Here is a 19,691-nt window from a genome sequence, read left to right as displayed (position 1 = left end):
TTTCCTAGGTTTCAGAGCTCACTCATGCTGCCAAGTGCTGTCTTTCTTTGCTACTTGAAGTAGCTAGCCGACAGAAGAGCTCCAGAACTCCTCATTTACTAAGTTCAGCAAAGGGACAGACTTCTGCCATCCAGCTCTTGGCTTCTCTAGGAAGCACAGTGTCTGTCCTGACCGAAAGAGAGAGGATATGCAAGGGTCAAAAGGCACGCTATTCACCTAGCTAAAATAATAGCAGCACCCTCCCCATCCTGACTCACCTCACCATACCCTAGGTAAATAAAAAATTAAAGGAAAAAATAATAGACATCTACAAAAGTAAAGATTTTGAGGGCATTCATGCCATGCCCTTGCTTCAAAAAGACCAACCGTAGTCATCTGAGTATCTCTGATGTGCATCTTTAAGATGTGTATTATCTCTAGTGGATTATCTCCCAGATCTAAGAATTCTGGGGAGAAAAATCAAACCAAAGAAAGTAGGTGAATGTACTCCCTGTAATAAGCAGCAGGCAACAATCATGGCCTCCTCCGGCCCACGGCCTCAGGCTCTAAAACACAGGAGCTCTCATGCATTTGGGTAGCAGAAGCTGAAAAGCTCACAGTTGAAGTTTCCTTTAGACATTGCGCTTTCTGGCAGGGAGATCTCGGGGGTCCTAGGGTTATGCCCACTCTGCACCTGATCCAGTGGACTTCTTTTCCTTCTTCTTGCCATATTTCTTTTTTTTTTGTCTTTTCTGTGATCTTTTCTTGCTCCTCACTGTTTTTCTTTTTCTTTGCTTGCACCTCTTCTATACAGTCTGGTTCTGATAAAGATTCAGATGATACAGGTTTATCTTCAGAATTCATCTTCTTTCTTTTCTTGCTCAGACTTCTGATATCCTTTTCTCTCCTGTGTGCATCTTTTGACTTCTTTTTTTTTCTTACTGTTATCCTTACTATCTGATTCCAATTCTGATATGAAGCTTTCTGGAGATCTATGTGAATGATATTTCTTTTTTCTTCTTTTCCCTCCCTCATTTCTCATCTTCATCTTCCAAATTTGAAGAACTGCTGGAAGAATCAGAGCTTGATGAAGAAGACGATGAAGACCTACCAGATTTCTTCTTTTCCTTTTCCTCACTTTTCCTTCATGAACTCTTACTTCCACCTAACAATTTCTCCCTGTGTTTTTCCAGTTTCTTTTTCTATTTCTCATTTATTTTTTCTTCAGATTCAGCTAATGCCTCTGAGTCTTTCTTTTTCTTTTCTAGCTGTTCTTTCACTTCTTCCCATGTCGGCCTTGGCTGATTCAGATAATCCTATATTGTGGGCCCCTCGGATTGAGCAGGACCTCAAGATATGGCCATGGCTTTAGGATTCATATAAGCCCATGGTGCCCTAGCTGCTGCTTGGCCCAAAGGGTCATGGGTGGTGGGGATGGGGGGGGCCCTCCAGCTGCAGCAGTCACTACTCCTCCTTTCCCTACTAAGACTTTCTAGCCAGATAGTATTTGACAGAGCATATGCTCTCCTTCTATAGCTCCTAGTCACTTCCATGCCATGACCAGGTATCAGAGTAGGACTTCAGCAGAAGAAGCATTCCTATATTACATTTTTATTTGTTTGGGTTAAAATCTCTATCTTTCCTACTGTAAGCCTATCTTTTACAAGCTCCCTTTGAGAAGAGAGTGTGGTAGAGTAGCATAAGCACTTCTGTGGAGGGAGAAGGGTAGGTTCAAATCCAGACTCTAGAATTTACCATCTATGTAATGGTGGGCAATTCACTTAACCTCTCATGGGCTCTATTAACTTATGGTGTCTGTAAGAAGGTTGGACTGGATCAAGGATTCTTAACTTTTTTTGTATCAAGGATTCCTTTGACAGTCTGGTGAAATCTACTGATGTCTTCTCAGAATAATGTTTTGTTGCTTACATTTATAATTGAAGGAAATGCTAAATATCAGTTAGTGAAAATAAAGATGAATTTTTTTCTCCGTGATCATGGATTCCCTGAAATCCATCCATTGACTCTCAATCCAAAGTTAGGAATCTCTTGACCAGATGATCTCTAAAGTCCTTCCAGTTTTAATACCCAGTAAATTTGGACCCTGGTACTGCCATTGACTAAGTAGGTAACCCTGGGAAAGAAAAGGGGCATAACTCTCCAGCGCTTCAGCTTCCCTTATCTGTAAAATTAGGAGACTGATTTCTTATGGTCATTTCAATCACTACCAATCCGTGATTCCTTGAGTTTCTTCTTTTACACATCTTTTATTATATAGCCCACTGTTGGCCAAGTGTTTTGTTTTTCTCTGCAGTACAAAATCCCAGAGTCTTAAGAGTTTAGAAGGGACATCAGAAGACGTTTAGTTCATCTTATAATGTGGGCCATCGACAGAGATGTCTTACAACAGAGATGTCAAACTCCCTGTCTCCCTGTCACATGGACTAAACCAGATTAAAGTGAACTTGGGAAACGTTTAACAAAATATATTGAAAATAAACAACATAGACAATGTTAATTTGTGGTTTTCTAAGACAATATTCAGCCCCCAGCTATCTGTTTCTATTTCAGTTTGACACCACTGTCTTACAAATCTGTTGATTATTTCCAATTTATCCTGTATATAGCTTGTTTGTGCATAAACATTTGTATGTTGTCTCTCCATCAGATGTGAGCTCTTTGAGAGGATAAGCTTTTGCCCTTCTTTGTATCCCCAGCATTTAGCACAGTGTCTAGCACAATAGTAAATACTAGATAAATGTTTATGAACTGATTGACAACTAACGTCTATTTGAAGAACTCTAGTGATGGGAGATTTGCCTCATCCTGAGGCAGTTCATTTAACATTTGAACAGTGTGGGTAGAGCATTGGAATTGGAGTTAGGAAGATCTGAGATAAAGTCCTGAGACATGTATTAGTTGTATGATCCTGGATAAGTCATCGACCCTCTTCCAGCCTCAATTTCCCCATCTATAAAATGGGGATAATAATAGCACAGGATTGTTATGAGGATCAAATTAAGTAACACATGTAGAAAACTCTGCAAACCTTAAAGTGCTATAGAAATTCTATTTAGTATTTTAGTATTAGTAAATTCTATTAGTATTACTACTACTAGTGGTACTATTACTACTAGTACTACTACAACTATTACTACTATTACTTCCAGTATTACTAGCACTATGACTAGTACTAGTACCACTATGCTACTGCTATTTTTCTAATACCAAGTCACCAAATTTTGCCTCTGCTACTTCCACTCATTTTTTGTTCCACTCTTACTTTCAAGGAGAATAATAACAATTCATATTCCAGTACTACTTTAATGGTTTCAAATACTTTTCTCCCAACTGTATTGTGAAGTAGGTAGTACATGTATTATTATTATTCCCATTTTACTGGTGAAGAAATGAAAGAGCAGAAAGATTAAGTATTTGCCCATGGATACACATCTTTTATGTGTGGGAGTCCAGATTAGAACCCTGGCCCCTGACTCCCAGGCCAGCGCTTTTTCCAGTGTCCTATGTTGCTATGCTATCCTTTGACTATAATGATGATACTTTTGTCCCATCATCCACAGGATATGGACTTTGAATTGTTTACCTAGTGGGGAAAACTGCACTGAGTCATTCACACTTTCCCATTCTGTCTTCCTCATGATTGGGGAACTAATTAACAAAATGGATCATCAGAATTAGGAGTGCAGTTCACAGCAAGGAAGCCACAAAATAAAGCCTAAAAGACAAAACCTTGGACCTCAAGAGCACTGTGCTCCAACCAGCTTTAGACCACAGTTCCGTGTTTAACATGACTCCTTTCTATCAGACGTGAGAGAATTCAGCAATCCCAAACGCTCCTTTGTCCCTCCTGCTTCTCACATGAGCCCAGACTCTCACTGGCTACAAGTCTGAGCCATCAGAGGCTGCAGTGAGCATCACATGTTTGGAGTATAGTGAACAGACTATCTGGCTGCAGCAGAGTATGTGTTGGGAAATGGTGGGACAGCAAGATAGGCTGGGTTCAGACTGTGGCAAGCCTTGAATGCCAAGCTGTAGGGCTTTGGGTGTTTCTCAAGTGATAAAGTTAGTCCATGTAGATGTTAGTCACCCTCAGAGATATAGTCAGGGTCAGAACTCTCCAAAGGACAGGGAGGTACTTGTCTAGGAACCTGTTGGGAACATGGTCTTTTTCACTTTTCTCTGCAGGGAGAGAATAGCTGTGGTTTTGGCCTTCTGGAATGTGCCCAGTGTTTGGCGCCAACAGAATAAGTCTGGCTTTCTTAGTAGACGTCACTCAAATTCAGCTGTGCTAAGTGGTACCATGTAGGCCTAAAGGATTCCCCATTTCCAAAGTAGCTACCATTCCCAGAGGGCAGCAGGTGTACCGGGTAGGATTCAGTACAGTACACTTCAAGTCACTAGATAGCATTAAGTCAAAACTAACAGCCTGTGATATATTCCCAGCTCAACAAGGAAACATTTTTATTGATTCAGAAATCAATGGCTATGCATCATTGGTGGCTCTTATAGCAATACCGCTGATGTCCCTTTGGCTCTGGCAGGAAAGAGATTGACAAATGTGGTTTGCCTTGGCAGTCTTGCCCTTGAACTTGAGAGAAGGCACTGGGTCCAAAAGAGAGAGAAACAACCATGTTTTGTTATGTAGAGGAAAAAAAGAATAGACTCAGAATTCGATAGTCTATCGGGGATGGGGAACCTGTGGCCTGAAGGCCATATGTGGCCTTCTAAATCCTTAAATGCGGCTTTTTGATTGAATCCAAATTTTACAGAACTTTTATAGAACTATAGAATTTTACAGAACAAATCCTTTTAATGGATTTGTTCTGTAAAATTTGGTTTCAATCAAAAGGCGGCACCTAAGGATTTAGAAGGCCACGTGTGGTCTTAAGGCGGCAGGTTCGTCACTCCTGGTCCAGATTCTAGTCCTGGGTCTACCACTTACTGTTCACATGACTGTTAGCAAGTCACTTATCCTCAATGAGGCTCAGTTTCCTGACCTGTAAAATGGGGATAATAATACTTATGTCATGTGTTTCATAGGGTTATTGTGTGGATCAAATGAGTTAAAGGGTGTAAAAGCACTTTGAAAGCTGAAAAGTGCTTCTGAAAACCCAAGATGATATTATTTGTGCTCCTGAGTTCCCAGCATGCCCTGGACATGCTCTTAGCTCATCTCCTATAAGCTACAAATTCTTTGACATCCTCCCTCCCTCCTTCCCATGTCAATCAATCAATAAATGAACATTTATTGGGTGACTTCTAAATGCCTGTTATTGTCTTAGGTGCTGGAGACATAAAGACAAAAATGAAATAGCTCTTGTCCTCAAGGAGCTTACATTCTAATAGAGACAATATGTACATGTGGGAGTGTATATAGAATATATACAAAATAGATAACTAGGTATTTTAGGTAAGGGAAGGGGGGGATCAAGAAAGGCTTCAGAAAAAAGGGAGTGATTGAACTCAGTTTTGAAGGAAATAAAGGATTCTGAGACATGGAGGGGAGGACAGAGGGCATTCCAGGGATAGAAGGCCAGAGAGCTATGAAATGGCGTATGTGAGGAACACTAAGAAAGCCAGTTTTGGATTGTGGCAGCTAGCTGTCTCATTGCATAGAGTGCTTGGCTTGGAGTCAGGAAGAGTCATTTTCCTGAGTTCAAATTTACTACCTGGGTGACCCTGGGCAAGTCACTTAATCCTGTTTGCCTCATCTGTAAAATGAGCTGGAAAAGGAAATGGCAAATCACTCCAGTACCTTTGCCAAGAAAACCGCAGATTGGAGTCATGAAGGGTCAGACAGGACTGAAAAACGACTGAACAACAACAACCAAAACATACATGAAGAATTTATCATAAGGCAAGAAAGTCTGGTTGGGGCCAGGTTGTGAAGAGCAGTTAATGCAAAACAGAGATGTTTAGATTTGATCCCAGGGATCCACTGGAGTTTATTTAAGTCATAGAGTAATCTGAGAAGAATTGTGTTTTAGAAAAAATCACTTTAGCAGCTATGTGGAGGACAAATGGTAATGGTGCAAGGCTTGAGACAGAGAGCCTAATCAGGAGGCTCATACAATGGGCTGATGGCTCAGACTGATGGCTGAGTGGAGATAAAGGGATGAATATGAGATATGTGGAAGTAGAAATGATAAGATAATGTGGAAAATAAATGGGTATATAGGTTGAGGGAGAGTGAGGAGTTGAGGGTGACATCGAGGTTGTGAACTTGGGTGACTAGAAGGATGTCCATACCCAGAAATAGGGAAGTATGGAAGAGAGATATGTTATATTATAAAATATAATGATTGCTCTTCTGACTATGGTATGTTTTAGATATCTATAGGACATCCATTCAAAATATCCTAATGGCAGTTGGTGATAGCCAACTAGAGCTCAAGATTGAAACAAGGGCTGGATATATAGACCTGGGAGTCTAGAGATGATAACTTAAATCTGATATCCACAATGAGATCACTGAGAGAGTGTTTAGAGAGAAGAAAGCCCAGGGCAGAGCCTTGTGCTATGCCCACAGTTAGGGACCATGATATTGATGATGAACCAGCAAAGAGCTGAAGAGGAGCCATTGGATAGGTAGGAGAAGAAATGAGAAAGAGCAGTTTCTGGACAATCCAGAAAAGCAGAAGACAAGTATACCCAGTAGGATACAATCCTCTTGGATTGAATTGGAGGACTGCCTAAAATATTTCTCCTACTTAGACATGTGTGGAATTCTGCTACTAGTGACTCAGTCTTCATGAGTTAGGCTCCTTTCCCTCTAGGAGCTTACTGCAAATCTCACCTGATAGGCAGAGACCTACTTTCAAGAATGGTCCTATTTCTGCGTGCCTAAAATATTAGAAAACATTCTTCTCAAGCCTCATCTTCTTGACAGCAATTAAGACTGTTGATCATCTTCTCTCCTAAATATTCTCTGCTCTTTAGGTTGTTCATTCGTTCCTTCCTTCCTTCTTTCATTCCTTCCTTCTGTCTTCCTTTCTCCTTTTCTTCTTTCCTCTTCACTAACTCAAATCTTATCTACTTTTCAAAGCTTATCTTCAGTTCTGCCTCCTTTGTGAAGCCTTCCCTGACCACTCACTATACACAGTTTTATCACCATTCTTTGAACTCCTAGTGCAATTCTGCAATTATTGCTTGGGTCACTGAACTGAGAGACAGTGTCTTCCCCACTAAAGTTACTTTTACATCTACTCTGTGTGTGTCATGTGTTCACCTACTTATATACATGTTGTCTTCCCCATTAGAATGCAAGCTCCTTGAGGGCAGGGGCCATTTTCATTTTTTACTTTTGTATCCCTAGAGCCTAGCATAGTACCTGGTAACCTAGTTACCATTTGAAAAAATGTTTGTTGATTGATTGAAAAGGGTACTTTACGTGGAGTCAGGAGACACAGTTTTCAAACCTAATATAGATTGTGCTATGAGATTATGGGAAAGTCACTTAACCTTTCTGACTTTTAGTTTTCTCCCTTGTAATAAACAGGGCTAGTAATATTTGTATTATCTACTGTACAGAATTGTTTTGAGTAAAGATCTTTGCAAAACCTTAAGGAATTTTATAAACATGAATTGGCATTATCTCCACCCCCCCATTGAGCACTTTACATGTATTACCTTCTATTGTTAGTACACTATTAATGCTAAATTTTCATGTTTGTCATCTCCTCTAGCAGGTGGTAAGCTTCTTGGCTATCATGGTTTGATCTCCTTTTTCTGTGCCCCCCTCAGTACCTCATACAGTGCCTTACAAACACAAACTAGTATTTGGCGAATGAAAAGGCAGATTGCTTTGCTCCTTAATGAGAGCCGTCCAGACTCACAGTACACAGCTAATAGAAGAGTGGGTATGGCTAGCATACTGCCCCTCTAAACAGGTGCTATGCTGTTTGGAAATTCATAAAATCCAACTCTGCTTCCTAGACTGTGTTACCTGATCTACTCCGTATTGCCCTTGTCTGGTCTTTGTCCTTTGGCCCTCTGTTCCATATTCCATTTCAAGATTCCTTCTTGTCCTCTTGGCTTGTTTACATTGGTAAACTTTTCAATCTGCATGGCACATGGCGCTCTGGTTACCCTTTCCATTTTTCAGAGGATGACTCTGAAGCTCATTTGTCCATGGCCACAAAGCCAACTGGAGAAGGAAATGTCAAACCACTCCAGCATCTTTGCCAAGAAAACCCCAAATGGGGTCATGAAGAGTTGGACATGACGGAAATGACTGAATAATAGCAACAACAACACAAAGCTAGTAATGTCTCAGAGGCAGGTTTGGAACCCTAGTCTTCCTAGCACTTCCTAGCACTTTATTATGCCAAATTGCCTTCTTTTAATTTTCAGTTTTATGGAGTACCAAGATTTACAATTTCATTCCTCACCATGTTGTAACTAATCAATCAGTCAATGAGCATTTATTGCGTATCTACTAGGTGTTATTTTGTGGATAAGACATAAAAGAAGTTGAAGGAGTATTGGCTGTCAAGGAGCTTAAGATCAAGTTGGAGGGAGGAGGAATGCACACGTGAAGCAAGTCATAGGATCACTGATTTAGAGGTAGTAGACAACTTCAGAGGTCAATTATACTAACCCTTTCATTCTACTGATGAGAAAACTGAGGCCCAGAGAAGTAAAGAGATTTGCTCAAAGTTCCACAGCTAGTAAGTGGGTTTTGAATACATGCCCTCTGACTCCAGAGCCAGTGATTTATTATTTCACTATACCATCTACTTTTTCTATAAAAACAAAGTTGTGGTGGGGTAGCTAAATTTCTAAGGTTCCCTTTGACTTTAAGTTCTATGTTTGTATGTTGATAGTACATTATTAATGGTAAAAGTATCCAGGTGGAAATATTATGAAAGTGACAAGAGTTTATAGAGGGAGAATGGTCAACATGAGGTTGCATGGTTATAGAAAACTTCATGGAAGAGGATGGACTTCAAATGGGCTTTGAAGGATATAGGGATTGGGTAAGTAGAAAGGGGTGGGGGAAGAAGATCCCTTACTCTTTTTTTTCTGCCCCAATATCCTAGCTAGATTTCAAGGAGGACCACTAACTTCTGTTTGCCCAGAAAATTGCTTTGACAGAAGAGTCCCTTGGCTTCCAAATGGCACCATTCACATTTCGTTATTTGGGATCTAAATGAATCTGATTCCTAATCACTCCCCTTCCCCTCACACAACAGATAAGCAGAATATCCTAAAAATCTCCAGGAGATACTCTCATGATCTCATTACAATTATAAATAAGAAGCTCTTCTGGATAACTAAACTCAGTCCCTTCTGTGGCAACATGCCTATAACTAGGTGATTCTATTTATATGCTACACTTTTCTACTGGTCATAAAATGCACAGAAAAGAAAAAAAAATAGAAAATGTATGGACTGTTGTTCTGTTTACAACTACATATATTTTTTATTTTATTTTTTGGCTAGGCAATGGGGTTAAGTGACTTGCCCAGGGTCACACAGCTAGTAAATGTTATGTGTCTGAAGTCACGTTTGAACTCATGTCCTCCTGAATCCAGGGCCGGTGCTCTATCTACTGCGACGCCTAGCTGCCTCATACAACTATATTTTTAAAGGCTATTCTTTTTTTTTTTGGGTTTTGTTTCTGCTTTGAAAGAAGTTTTCATATCACAAAAATCTTGAAGAAGCATGGCTCTTTGGTATAAAATGAAAACAGTTTTATTTACTAAAGGCTGATCCCATCTCTGAACAAGGCAAAATCTCTCATTCAAACAATTAGCTTTGGAAGTAGAAATAGAAACCAAAATATAACTAGTCAACCTTTTGATAATTCTTCCTTGCTGTCACTACTAACAATTTGGTTTTGCTAATGCATGTATATCACAATGACCTAAGGAAAATCTAAACACTGATGTTATCCATCCCATTTTATATTGAGTCTGAGAAGATCCCTTTTCCCCTGAAATGAAACTCCCAATATGAGAATCAGTTTCTATCAAGGCAGCTAGGTGGCATACTGGATAGAGTGTTGACCTAGGAGTCAAGAGTTCAATTCCTGCCAAAGACAATTCCTAGCTGTGAGACCCTGGGTATGTCATCTGATCTCTCTCTGCTTTGGTTGCTTCATTTGTAAAATGGGGACAATATCACTTACCTCTAAGGATTCTTGAAAAAATAAAGCTCTTTGCAAATGTTAAAGCACTTTATAAATGCTAGTTATTATTATTATTATCAAAAGCAAGGTAAGATATATAATACATGTATGCACACACATCCATGTACATATATGTACACAAATATATACACATGTATTTCTATATGTGCATATACATTTCTATACACTTATATATGTAGTTATGACTTAATATTTCATCCTTGACAAATATGAATTACCTTGTGACAATTTATCAATGGGAATCAATATTTTGTGAAATAGTATTTAACAAGAAGGTACTTCCTGCCCCCGCCACACTGCATGTGGGTACATGTGTGTAATTATGTAATCTTGGATGACAATAGAGGTAATTTACTGTAGCGTCTTCCCTGGATTGTGGTTAAATCATGTGACTCATTGAACCTAGCTGCCTGTTCAGCATAGTAGGAAGCATCCCTTCCAGAATCCCATAGAGTTAGAGTCCTGGATTCCACTCTGAGCTTGGACACTCACTAGGCAGACCATTTAAGCCTCTTTTAGTTTTAGTCTCCTCGCCTGTAAAGAGAGAGGGGGTTAGAGTGGATACACTAAAGTTTGCTGCAACTAAGAACTCCTTTGATTTTTCCCTATGAGTTCCCTCTGTTACAGATGTAGGGGTGTGTGAGAGCCAAGGACAATCTTTGAATGGGAGGTGAGTGAATTCAGACCAAAAAACCTGACCGGTACCAGGGTATCTGTACGTTACCCAGACACAAGGGCTTAACTCGATCTGTGTTCCCTTAGCTTTCCTTTAAAGCAGTTCCTGGCATTTTTTGCTCCTTTTGCCCACTGCTGTCTAAGTTTTAGTTACTCATCTAGAGTCACCATGGCTGTTGGGGGAGGAGGAGTTGATCAGGCCTCCTGGTCCCCACTTAGATGCACTTGTCACACCACAGGCTCATACATTTAGTTGACACTATCATCTGTGGAGATGGTCACTGCGCAGCACGTACTGCTTTGTTCCTTTTCTGAATGTCCTTAGCACTCATATTCTTCATCACACAACACAGTACTTGATTGTATTACCTTTGCTCATTCTCTGAGTATTTTGTATACAATATGTCTGTCTTGTCTCTTGAGCTGGAGTATAAAAGTTGTTGAGAGACGCAGCTGTTTCATACTTCTCTTATATTGTGTGCAGTTTACATGCCAAAGACTCCCTCCCTAAGGCCTCAGTAAATAAGCCCACTGAAGCGCTTGGCATATTAACCCCCTGGTATTTGTCTAGTTGTCCTAGGAAAGCTATCAATCAATCAAACAAGGATTACTATATGCCAGGCACTGGTAACACAATGACAGAAATGAAAAAGTCCCTGTCCTCAAGGAGTTTACATTCTATATTGGGAGACAACATGTGCACATATAATCATATGCAAAATAAACACAAGGCAGTGGGGGGGGGGACCAAGAAAGGCTTCATGTAGAAGGTAGTTACTTGAGCTTTAAATGTTGTATGCCAATGCAGTAAGGCACAAAGATGGTTTCTGGGCTATGATAATGCCAACAGTACCCATCTCTTTATCCAAACTTGCAGCAACAAGCACCACCCTCTGAGCTGACCCAGTGTGAGGAGTTAGTAGATTAAAAGGTAGTGAGTTACCCTTCTTGAATTCTTCAAGCAAAGACCAGATGAAAATCTATCAGGCAAGTTATAGGAGTCACTCTTGGACAGCTAAAGGTCTCTGATGTCCCTTACAACTCAGATATCCTCTAATTCTATTTGTATTTTCTGCCTGTGCCACCCCTAGGGATAATGAGTTCTACATATTGACTCCTCAGTGTGAAATAATAATACTAATAATGATGAGGATGCTAATTGCTCACATTTATGTAGCGATTTACACTTTACAAGCTCTGTAAGTAGGACAGTCTTTGATTTGTTCTAAATTTACCTCTCTTAAACGCTTAGGACTTTTCCTTCCCCCCAGTTCCAATATTCCGGGGTTTGGTAAACTAGGCTTTGCTCTTGCTTTCCACTCCCTTCATTATGTTATAATCTTTTATACGAAGCTCGCCCTCTTAGCCTATATCTCTCCAGGTTGAAGAGTTGTAACGTTTTTAGTCAATTTGGGTGACTTAGCTCTTCTTTGAAATCCTTGTCCATTTAAGTTCCCCTCCAGTGTTTCACCATGGCTTGGAGGAGACCCTGGGTGTTTGAAAGCCGTGTGAGTGGAACATGAGCCCTAGAAGGACCTATTAAGTTTGAAGGCTTTGAGGGTATAGGCCTAGGGATGGACTGCACGTCTATCATGTGAGGATAAACTCATAAAAGTGCATTATCAGACGGTTTGACAGACATGTTATGGAAGTAGATCTGATAAGACTTAAAAACTGATTAGATGGAGGAAAGGAGCAGGTAAAGGACAGGGAAGATTATAGGTGTACTTTGAGGTTGCAAACCTGGGAGCCTAGAAGGATGCTGGTATCCTCAACAGAAAAAAAGGAAGTTTAGAATAGGCTGAGTTTATGGGGGGAGAGCTTCACTTTGGACACATTGAGTATTACAGATCCAGAGGACCAGAGATCCTGGTGGAAATTTCAATAGGTTGTTGGTTCAGATCAGAGACTGAGATAGGGCATATATCTATATCTAATATGTAAAAATACATATATATTATGTATTCAGAGAGAGAGACTGAAACTGGATATATATACATGTATAAACATACATATATACATACACTCACATACTTACATATATATTTTAATATATACACGGATGACTCCAGGAAATAGATAGATAGATATCTATTTCTGGATATCTATCTATTTTAGGGAGTCATCTGTAGAGAGATGATAATTGAACTCATAGGAACTGATGAGATTATCAAAAGAGCATAGAGAGAGAAAAAAAAAGAGACTGGGGCAGAGCCTTGGAGGTTAATCACAGCTAGGTAGCAGGAATTGGATAATAAACCAGCAAAGAAAGAAAGAAAAATAATGGAGGGGTGGAGTTTGTAAAGAAGGCTGAAAGGGATGACGGTGAAGGTACAACTTGCATTCTGGTCCTGGCAAGAAGGCCTCTTTGTCAAAATATAGAGCTTATGATGGATGGCTTTTATATTATTTAGGTTGATAAGAGCTAAAGTCCTTGACTTAGAGGGGAGAGGTGAAGGAGCCCTTTGAGAAAAAAGGGAAGAAGCAATGTGAAAGGTTTGAAGAGAGAAGAGAGGGTTCAGAATAGCCACTACAGCATGAATGATAGATAAAAGGATCTTCATGCAACAGTGATGGCCCAGTTGAAAGTAGAAAATATAAATGGGTAATGGACCCAGTCTTCTAATCATCCAGGTTCACACCTTTGGAGTCATCCTCAACTCTTATGGACAGAGCATGATATAGAAGAAAGCATATTAACCCTGGAGTCAGAGGGCCCCGGTTCAAATCTCCCTTCTGTCATTTACTCCTTCTTTGACTGTAGCCAAATCATTTAACCTCTTCAAGCCTTAGTTTTCTGATTTGTAAAAGGAGATGGTTGGATTAGACACCTTCTGAGTTCCCTACAAGCTCTGGCCATCTCCAGTCATCTTGACTTTGTCTCGCCACTGGACTCCGATGACTCTGGAGGAGAGAGTGAGGCTGATGACTTTGCATAGTTCTGCTTCACTCAAATCTACTTTACTCACAAGTCAAGATATCATGCTGTGATGTCATTGATCCTCTGTGAGAATGGTGAACAACAACAACCACCACGGCAACATTGGGGTCCTATGATCTCCCTTCTTCCTCATGCTCCATTTTCAATCAGTTGCTAAGTTTTCCAATTTTACTTCCACAACATTTCTCACATCTGACCCTTCCGCTTCACTCCTATGGCCACCATGCTAATTCAGGCCTTCATCACCCCTCCTCTGGACCTATTGCAATAGTCTCTAAACTGCTGGTTTCCCCACCATAATCTATCATCTCCATAGCTGCTAAAATGATCTTCTTAAGACCAATCATGTCACTCTCTCAATCGTGAAAGTTAAGTAGCTCCCAATTATCTATAGGATCAACAAGACTCCTTTTTGTGACATTTAAGGACTTTCATACTCTAGCTCCAATCTGCTTTCCAGGTTTATTGCTCATTTGTCCCTTTCACATATTTTATATTCCAGGCAAACTGGGACCCTTGATGTTCCTGGAACTTAGCATTCATAGACTCATAAATCAGAGGATCCTCAGTCCAGATCTCAGAGAGATTTTAGAGACCATTTAGTCCAACACCCACATTTGACAGATAAGAAAACTGAGGCCCAGAAAGGTTAAAGGATTTGTCCAAAGTCAAACAAGCACTGAATAGTAGAAATAGGATTTGCACTCAGGTCCTACACTGTTTTTTCATCTGCATTATTCTTTCCGTCTCTCATCTCCATGCCTTAACACAGGTTGTCCCTCATTTTTAGAATGTACTCTTTCTCTTCACATCTGTCTCATGGAATCTTTCCTCCATGGCCAAGTTCCCCTGGTACCCGCTATGGCAAGGCTTCATTGTTAGTTCTTGCTTCCTTCTAAGTATGCTCTCTCAGGCCTTGTAGAGTGGAAACTCCCTGAGGCAGGAGCTATTTTTTTTTTAAATTTTGCCTTTGTATTATCAGTCTAGCAAAGCACCTTGAACATGGTAGGTGCTTTAATGTTTGTTGGACTGGAGTCATTCTAATATGTGACTTGACATCATAAAAGAAATACTTGCAGAATTTTGGAGAATTAAAAAAAATGTGCTTTTAAAAAAGGTAGCTAGGTGGTACAGTAGATAGAGTTCTGGGCCCAGAACTCAGGAAGACGCATCTTCCTGAGTTCAAATCCAGCCTCAGATACTTACTAGTTGTGTGACTCTGGGCAAGTCATTTAATCCTGCCTCAGTTTTTTCATCTGTAGAATGATTTGGAGAAGGAAATGCCAGACCACTCCAGTATCTTTGCCAAGAAAACCCCAAATGGGGTCCCGAAGAGTTGTATACAACTGAAAAATGACTGAGCAACAACAGCAAATTTTGATAAGTCTCCCTTGTTGAACTCTATATGACTGCCTACCTTGCTGACCCTTCTGTGCTTGGAACAATAGACACAAGGTCACGTGACCAATTTAGTAGCACAGCTATGACTAGAACCCAGGTCTCTGGTCAAAGGATCATAGGACTTAGATGTGTAAGGGAACTTAAAAGTCATTTAGCCTAATACTGTTATTTTACAAAAGAGGAAACTAAAGTTTAGGAGGGGAAGAGATGTGCCCAAGGTCACGCAGATTAGCATCTGGAAGAAGGCATAGATCTATGTTGCTCTGTCTTTTCTTGTCTTGTTTTAGAGAACTGAGTGTAGAATATTTCTGTAGGGAGGAAGTGGGGGGGGAGTAGGTTAGGCAACAGAGAGAGGATTTGAACCCAGATTCTCTGACTAGAAATTTAGTGCCCTTTCTACCACAAAACACTGCTTCTCAAGTCAAGTGACTACTTCACTATAGTATCCTGAGAAGTTAAATAACCATTTCACAACAACACACACATGCCCACATACATACTCTCTCCTGGAAACCTTTAGGGTCTTCCATCATTAATATCCCAACTCATAAAGCCTGGAAAAGAGGGCTGCTTTCTCAGAAATAAAGTAAAAAGGAAAACATATTAGATTCTATGTTTATGATTTTCTGATTAAGTGATAAGCTGACTTCCTCCCTCCCAGATTTCTATGGCCTTTTAGAAGAAACGAGTGTATCATGTTAGCAGCAAGATGTTTGAAAGCCAGTGGGGGACAACAAAAGCATTCTCCCCCAAGCAGAGCCAGATCTAGATTGGCCTCACCATTCTCAAGGCTAATCTTCTGGGGTTCTTTAAGATGCATCAAGGTCACCAAAGGGGCAGTGGAATTTTCCTTCTGGGTTTGCTTTCTCAGCCCTCTTCCCTTAGCAGCAAGAAGAGGCAGCTGGTGACTGGGATGGGGGGAGCAAGTGTTCCTAACAGATGCCTGGGACTCTCAGAGCTCTTGTGAGATGTTGAGGGGAAAAAGGAAGTCATGTTGAGGATAGGGTTCATTTTTAGCTCTTCTCTGCATAGGCAAATGTGTTATTTCAATTATGATATCCACTGCTGGATATTAAACTGAGCTACTCAGATAATGAGTGGCACCAGAGGATCGGCTTGCTCTTTTGTCTGTTTTACATGTCAGGTGGGGCCTTTAGGAAGGCAGAGCTCACCGTGAGCATCCCTGGGCCTAACTCTAGCCAACTCCCCCCACCTCCTCCTTACAGAAATGTCCTACACACAGTTCTATAAAATGAGATAAGGAAAGACAGAAACAGAAATCTATATCTTCTTCCAGACACTGCTAGAATAAATCACCAGTGATCTCTTCATGTCATGCAATTCCTGGTTATTTTTATATGACTCTTGGTTTTCATTGCCACCTAAAAATATTTCATTAAAAATATTTTTGAAGATTCTTCCCTCTTTCCCCAAAACACATTCTTCCATTGCAGCTTACTCAAACATCTCTAAAAACAAAACAAAACCAAACAACAACAAAAGCCTGATGTTTTTAGAAAAAGCCTTGATTTTGTGCTCTGTACTTACCTTTTAAATTTTAATTCCCCTTATTAATTTTTAATTCTCTTCCACCCCCATAAAGTCTTTAAAAAAAAAAAAAACAAAACTTGTTACTGACATCAGCAGGCAAAAGGCCAAAGCACTGAAGGTCCATGTGGATGATGAGACAGAGGTGAAAGTTTAGCAAATTGTCTGCATGTGGCCTTAAATGTCAGATGGAAAGACTGAAATGTTTAATGTAGGTGAGCTAAGGGAAGAATTTGACTGAGCATAGGTCATGAAATGGATATGAATGGGGAGGGTTACTATCCAGGGGTGTGCTGGAGCTAGCTCAAACTGGCTGGGGAAAGCCGATTGTTAAATTTTTCAGCATGCACTTTTATAGTTGGAAATAGCTAAACACTACAAATCATGGCTGTATTTATTGTTTTGTAAATTTTCTAGACCTAAGAAAATGGTGAAAAAAATGTAAATGATGAAGATTAAACTTAAAAATGTATCATGGATGTATTTTTCCCTTTAGAGAGCTCTAGTTGTTAAACATTCACCAGCACATCGCTATTACTATCCTGCTTCTTTTCAGAGAGGACAGAAACCACCTTGCAATGTTTCATGTGAAACATAAGAGGAGTAGCTAGAAGGTGCAGTGGATAGAGTACTGGCTCTGGAATCAGGAGGAGCTGAGTTCAAATTCAGCCTCAGATACTTACTAGCTGTGTGACCCTGGGCAAGTCATTTAACTCTCCCCCAAAAGAAACATAGAGTTGTGCTTTCAGCACAGCCCCCCAATCTCCAAGAAAAATTCCTTCTCCAGCTGGTTCATGGAATCTCAGAGACCTCTTGTCTATATACACAGGAGAAGAAGATTCCCCTTCTACAACATACCTGACAAATGGTTATCTAACTTTGATTTAAGACCTCCAATGAGAGGGAGCTCACTCCAACTCCATGCAGATCATTCCACTTTGGGGTACCTCTGATTGTTGGGAAATTTTTCTTTATATCAAGCCTAGATTTATCTCTTTAAACTTCTGCCTTTTACTCCCAGTTCTAACCTCTGGGACCGAAACTGACTGCAACCCTTCAGATATGTGAAGACAGTTATAATCCCCTAAATCGTTTCTCCTGCCCATAAACACAGCCCTTCTTGGGACCTGCCTATTTTTATGGCAGGCACCACCACCTTTCTTCTGACTCAGATTCAAAATCTAGAAGTCACCCTCAACTCTTAATTTTTCTCAGGTCTTCATTTTTTTTGCCATCCCCCATATCCAATTGATTGTTGAGTCTTGTCTGTTGTACATCCACATCCTCTCTCACATACGTCTCCTCCCCTCTCTTTGAACCACAATGACTTTAATGCAGACCCTCATCATGTCTTTCCTGGACACCTACCACAGTATCCAAATTAGCCTCCCTGCATCTAATCACCCTCTCCAATGAATCTTCCATTTAGTAGCTACTGTTATTCTTAAAGAATAGGTCTGGCCATGGTATTCCCTTGCTCAAGAAGCTTTAGTGTCTTCCCATTACTTCTAGGATAAAATACAAGCTCTGTTTGGCATTAAAACCCCTTCAATAATTAACTTCAAACTTTCCTTCCATTCTGATTACTTCCTACTCCTACTCATGCCTTCTAGGCCGACCAGACTCTTCTTGTTATTCTCTGAACTAAGGATTCTATGTCTAGGTTCCAAGCCTCAGCACAAGCTGTCCCTCATGTCTAGAATGACCTCCCATCTGATCTCTGTCTCTTGGGATTCCCAATTCCCACTATGGGTCAGCTCAGGTGCCACCTTCCACAAGGGACCTTTCCTGATTCTTTTAGGTACTAGTGCATGTTCAACTTGGCCTCATAAATTAATTTGTATCTATTCATCTTTGTGCATGTTTCTCACCAGAAGAATAAAAGTTCCTGGAGGGCAGCTGCTATTTTGTTTTAGCCTTGCAAGCCCCAGCATTTAACATGATACCTGGCACATAGTAGGTGTTTCATAAACACATGTTGAATTGAATATTTCTCCTATGTTTCTTTTCCAAGGTAAACAGCCCAAGCTCCTTTAGGTGACCCTCAAATGAAGTAGTCTTGAAACCCTTCACCATTGGGTTAAAGCTCAAATAGAACCAGGGTCATTAAACCACGCATAAAGATCCCTACACAGGCTGTATGTTGACTTAAAAAAAAACATGTATTACTATTATTTATATTCTATTGTTTTTTTTTTTGTTTTTTTGTTGAATATTTCCCAATTACATTTTAATTTGGTTTGGGCTGCACTTGGAAGTGTTGCTGTGACAGTGTGATAGGCCAGAGTGAAGGCCTCTGACCTTCACCATCCTGATTGCCCTCCTCTGGACACTATCCAGTACATCTATGTCTTTCCTAAAATATGATATCCAGAGCAGAACATCTTGGTCTGACTAGGTCAGAGTGCAGTGGCAATGACGCTTCCTCATTCCTGGAGGCTCTCCTCATTCCTGTGCCTCTCTCTCTTAATGCAGTTTAAGACTGCATTAGCTCTCAGTTATCATCTTACAATGTTGACTCATTTGGAGGTGGTGATACAATGCAACACCCAGATTTTCTTCTGATGAATTTTTATCTGGGCATACTTCGCTGATCTTGTACTTGTGAGACAGATTTTTTGAACCCAAGTGTAAGAATTTTTACATTTATTTCATTAAAATTAATCAGATTCAGGCCAATTTCTTAGCTTTTTAAGGACTTTTAAAAAATCCTGAATCTATCATCTAATGTGTTAGCTAAGCCATTTCAACTTTGTGCCATTTTCCCATTTGATACCATCTATGACTTTGAGTCATTGATAAAACTGTAAAATAGCACATGAACAGGTACAATTCTCTAGTCTAGGATACTCCATTAGAGACCTCTTTTCGAGATGACAATGGACCATTTTTTTGTTGTTGTTCAGGCATTTTTTAGTCATGTCTGACTCTTTGTGACATCATTTTGGAGTTTTCTTGGCAAAGATACTGGAT

General features: G+C 40.1%; 1 pseudogene; it reads right to left on the bottom strand.

The window, feature by feature from the left end:
- Window positions 1-656: 656 nt before the first annotated feature.
- On the bottom strand, window positions 657-1,358 carry LOC114047848 (annotated as a pseudogene).
- Between the last annotated feature and the right edge of the window lie 18,333 nt (window positions 1,359-19,691).

Source organism: Vombatus ursinus, unplaced genomic scaffold, assembly GCF_900497805.2.
Source record: "Vombatus ursinus unplaced genomic scaffold, bare-nosed wombat genome assembly UNPS02014791.1, whole genome shotgun sequence".
Lineage (NCBI taxonomy): Eukaryota > Metazoa > Chordata > Mammalia > Diprotodontia > Vombatidae > Vombatus > Vombatus ursinus.
This window is presented reverse-complemented; position numbering and strand designations above follow the sequence as displayed.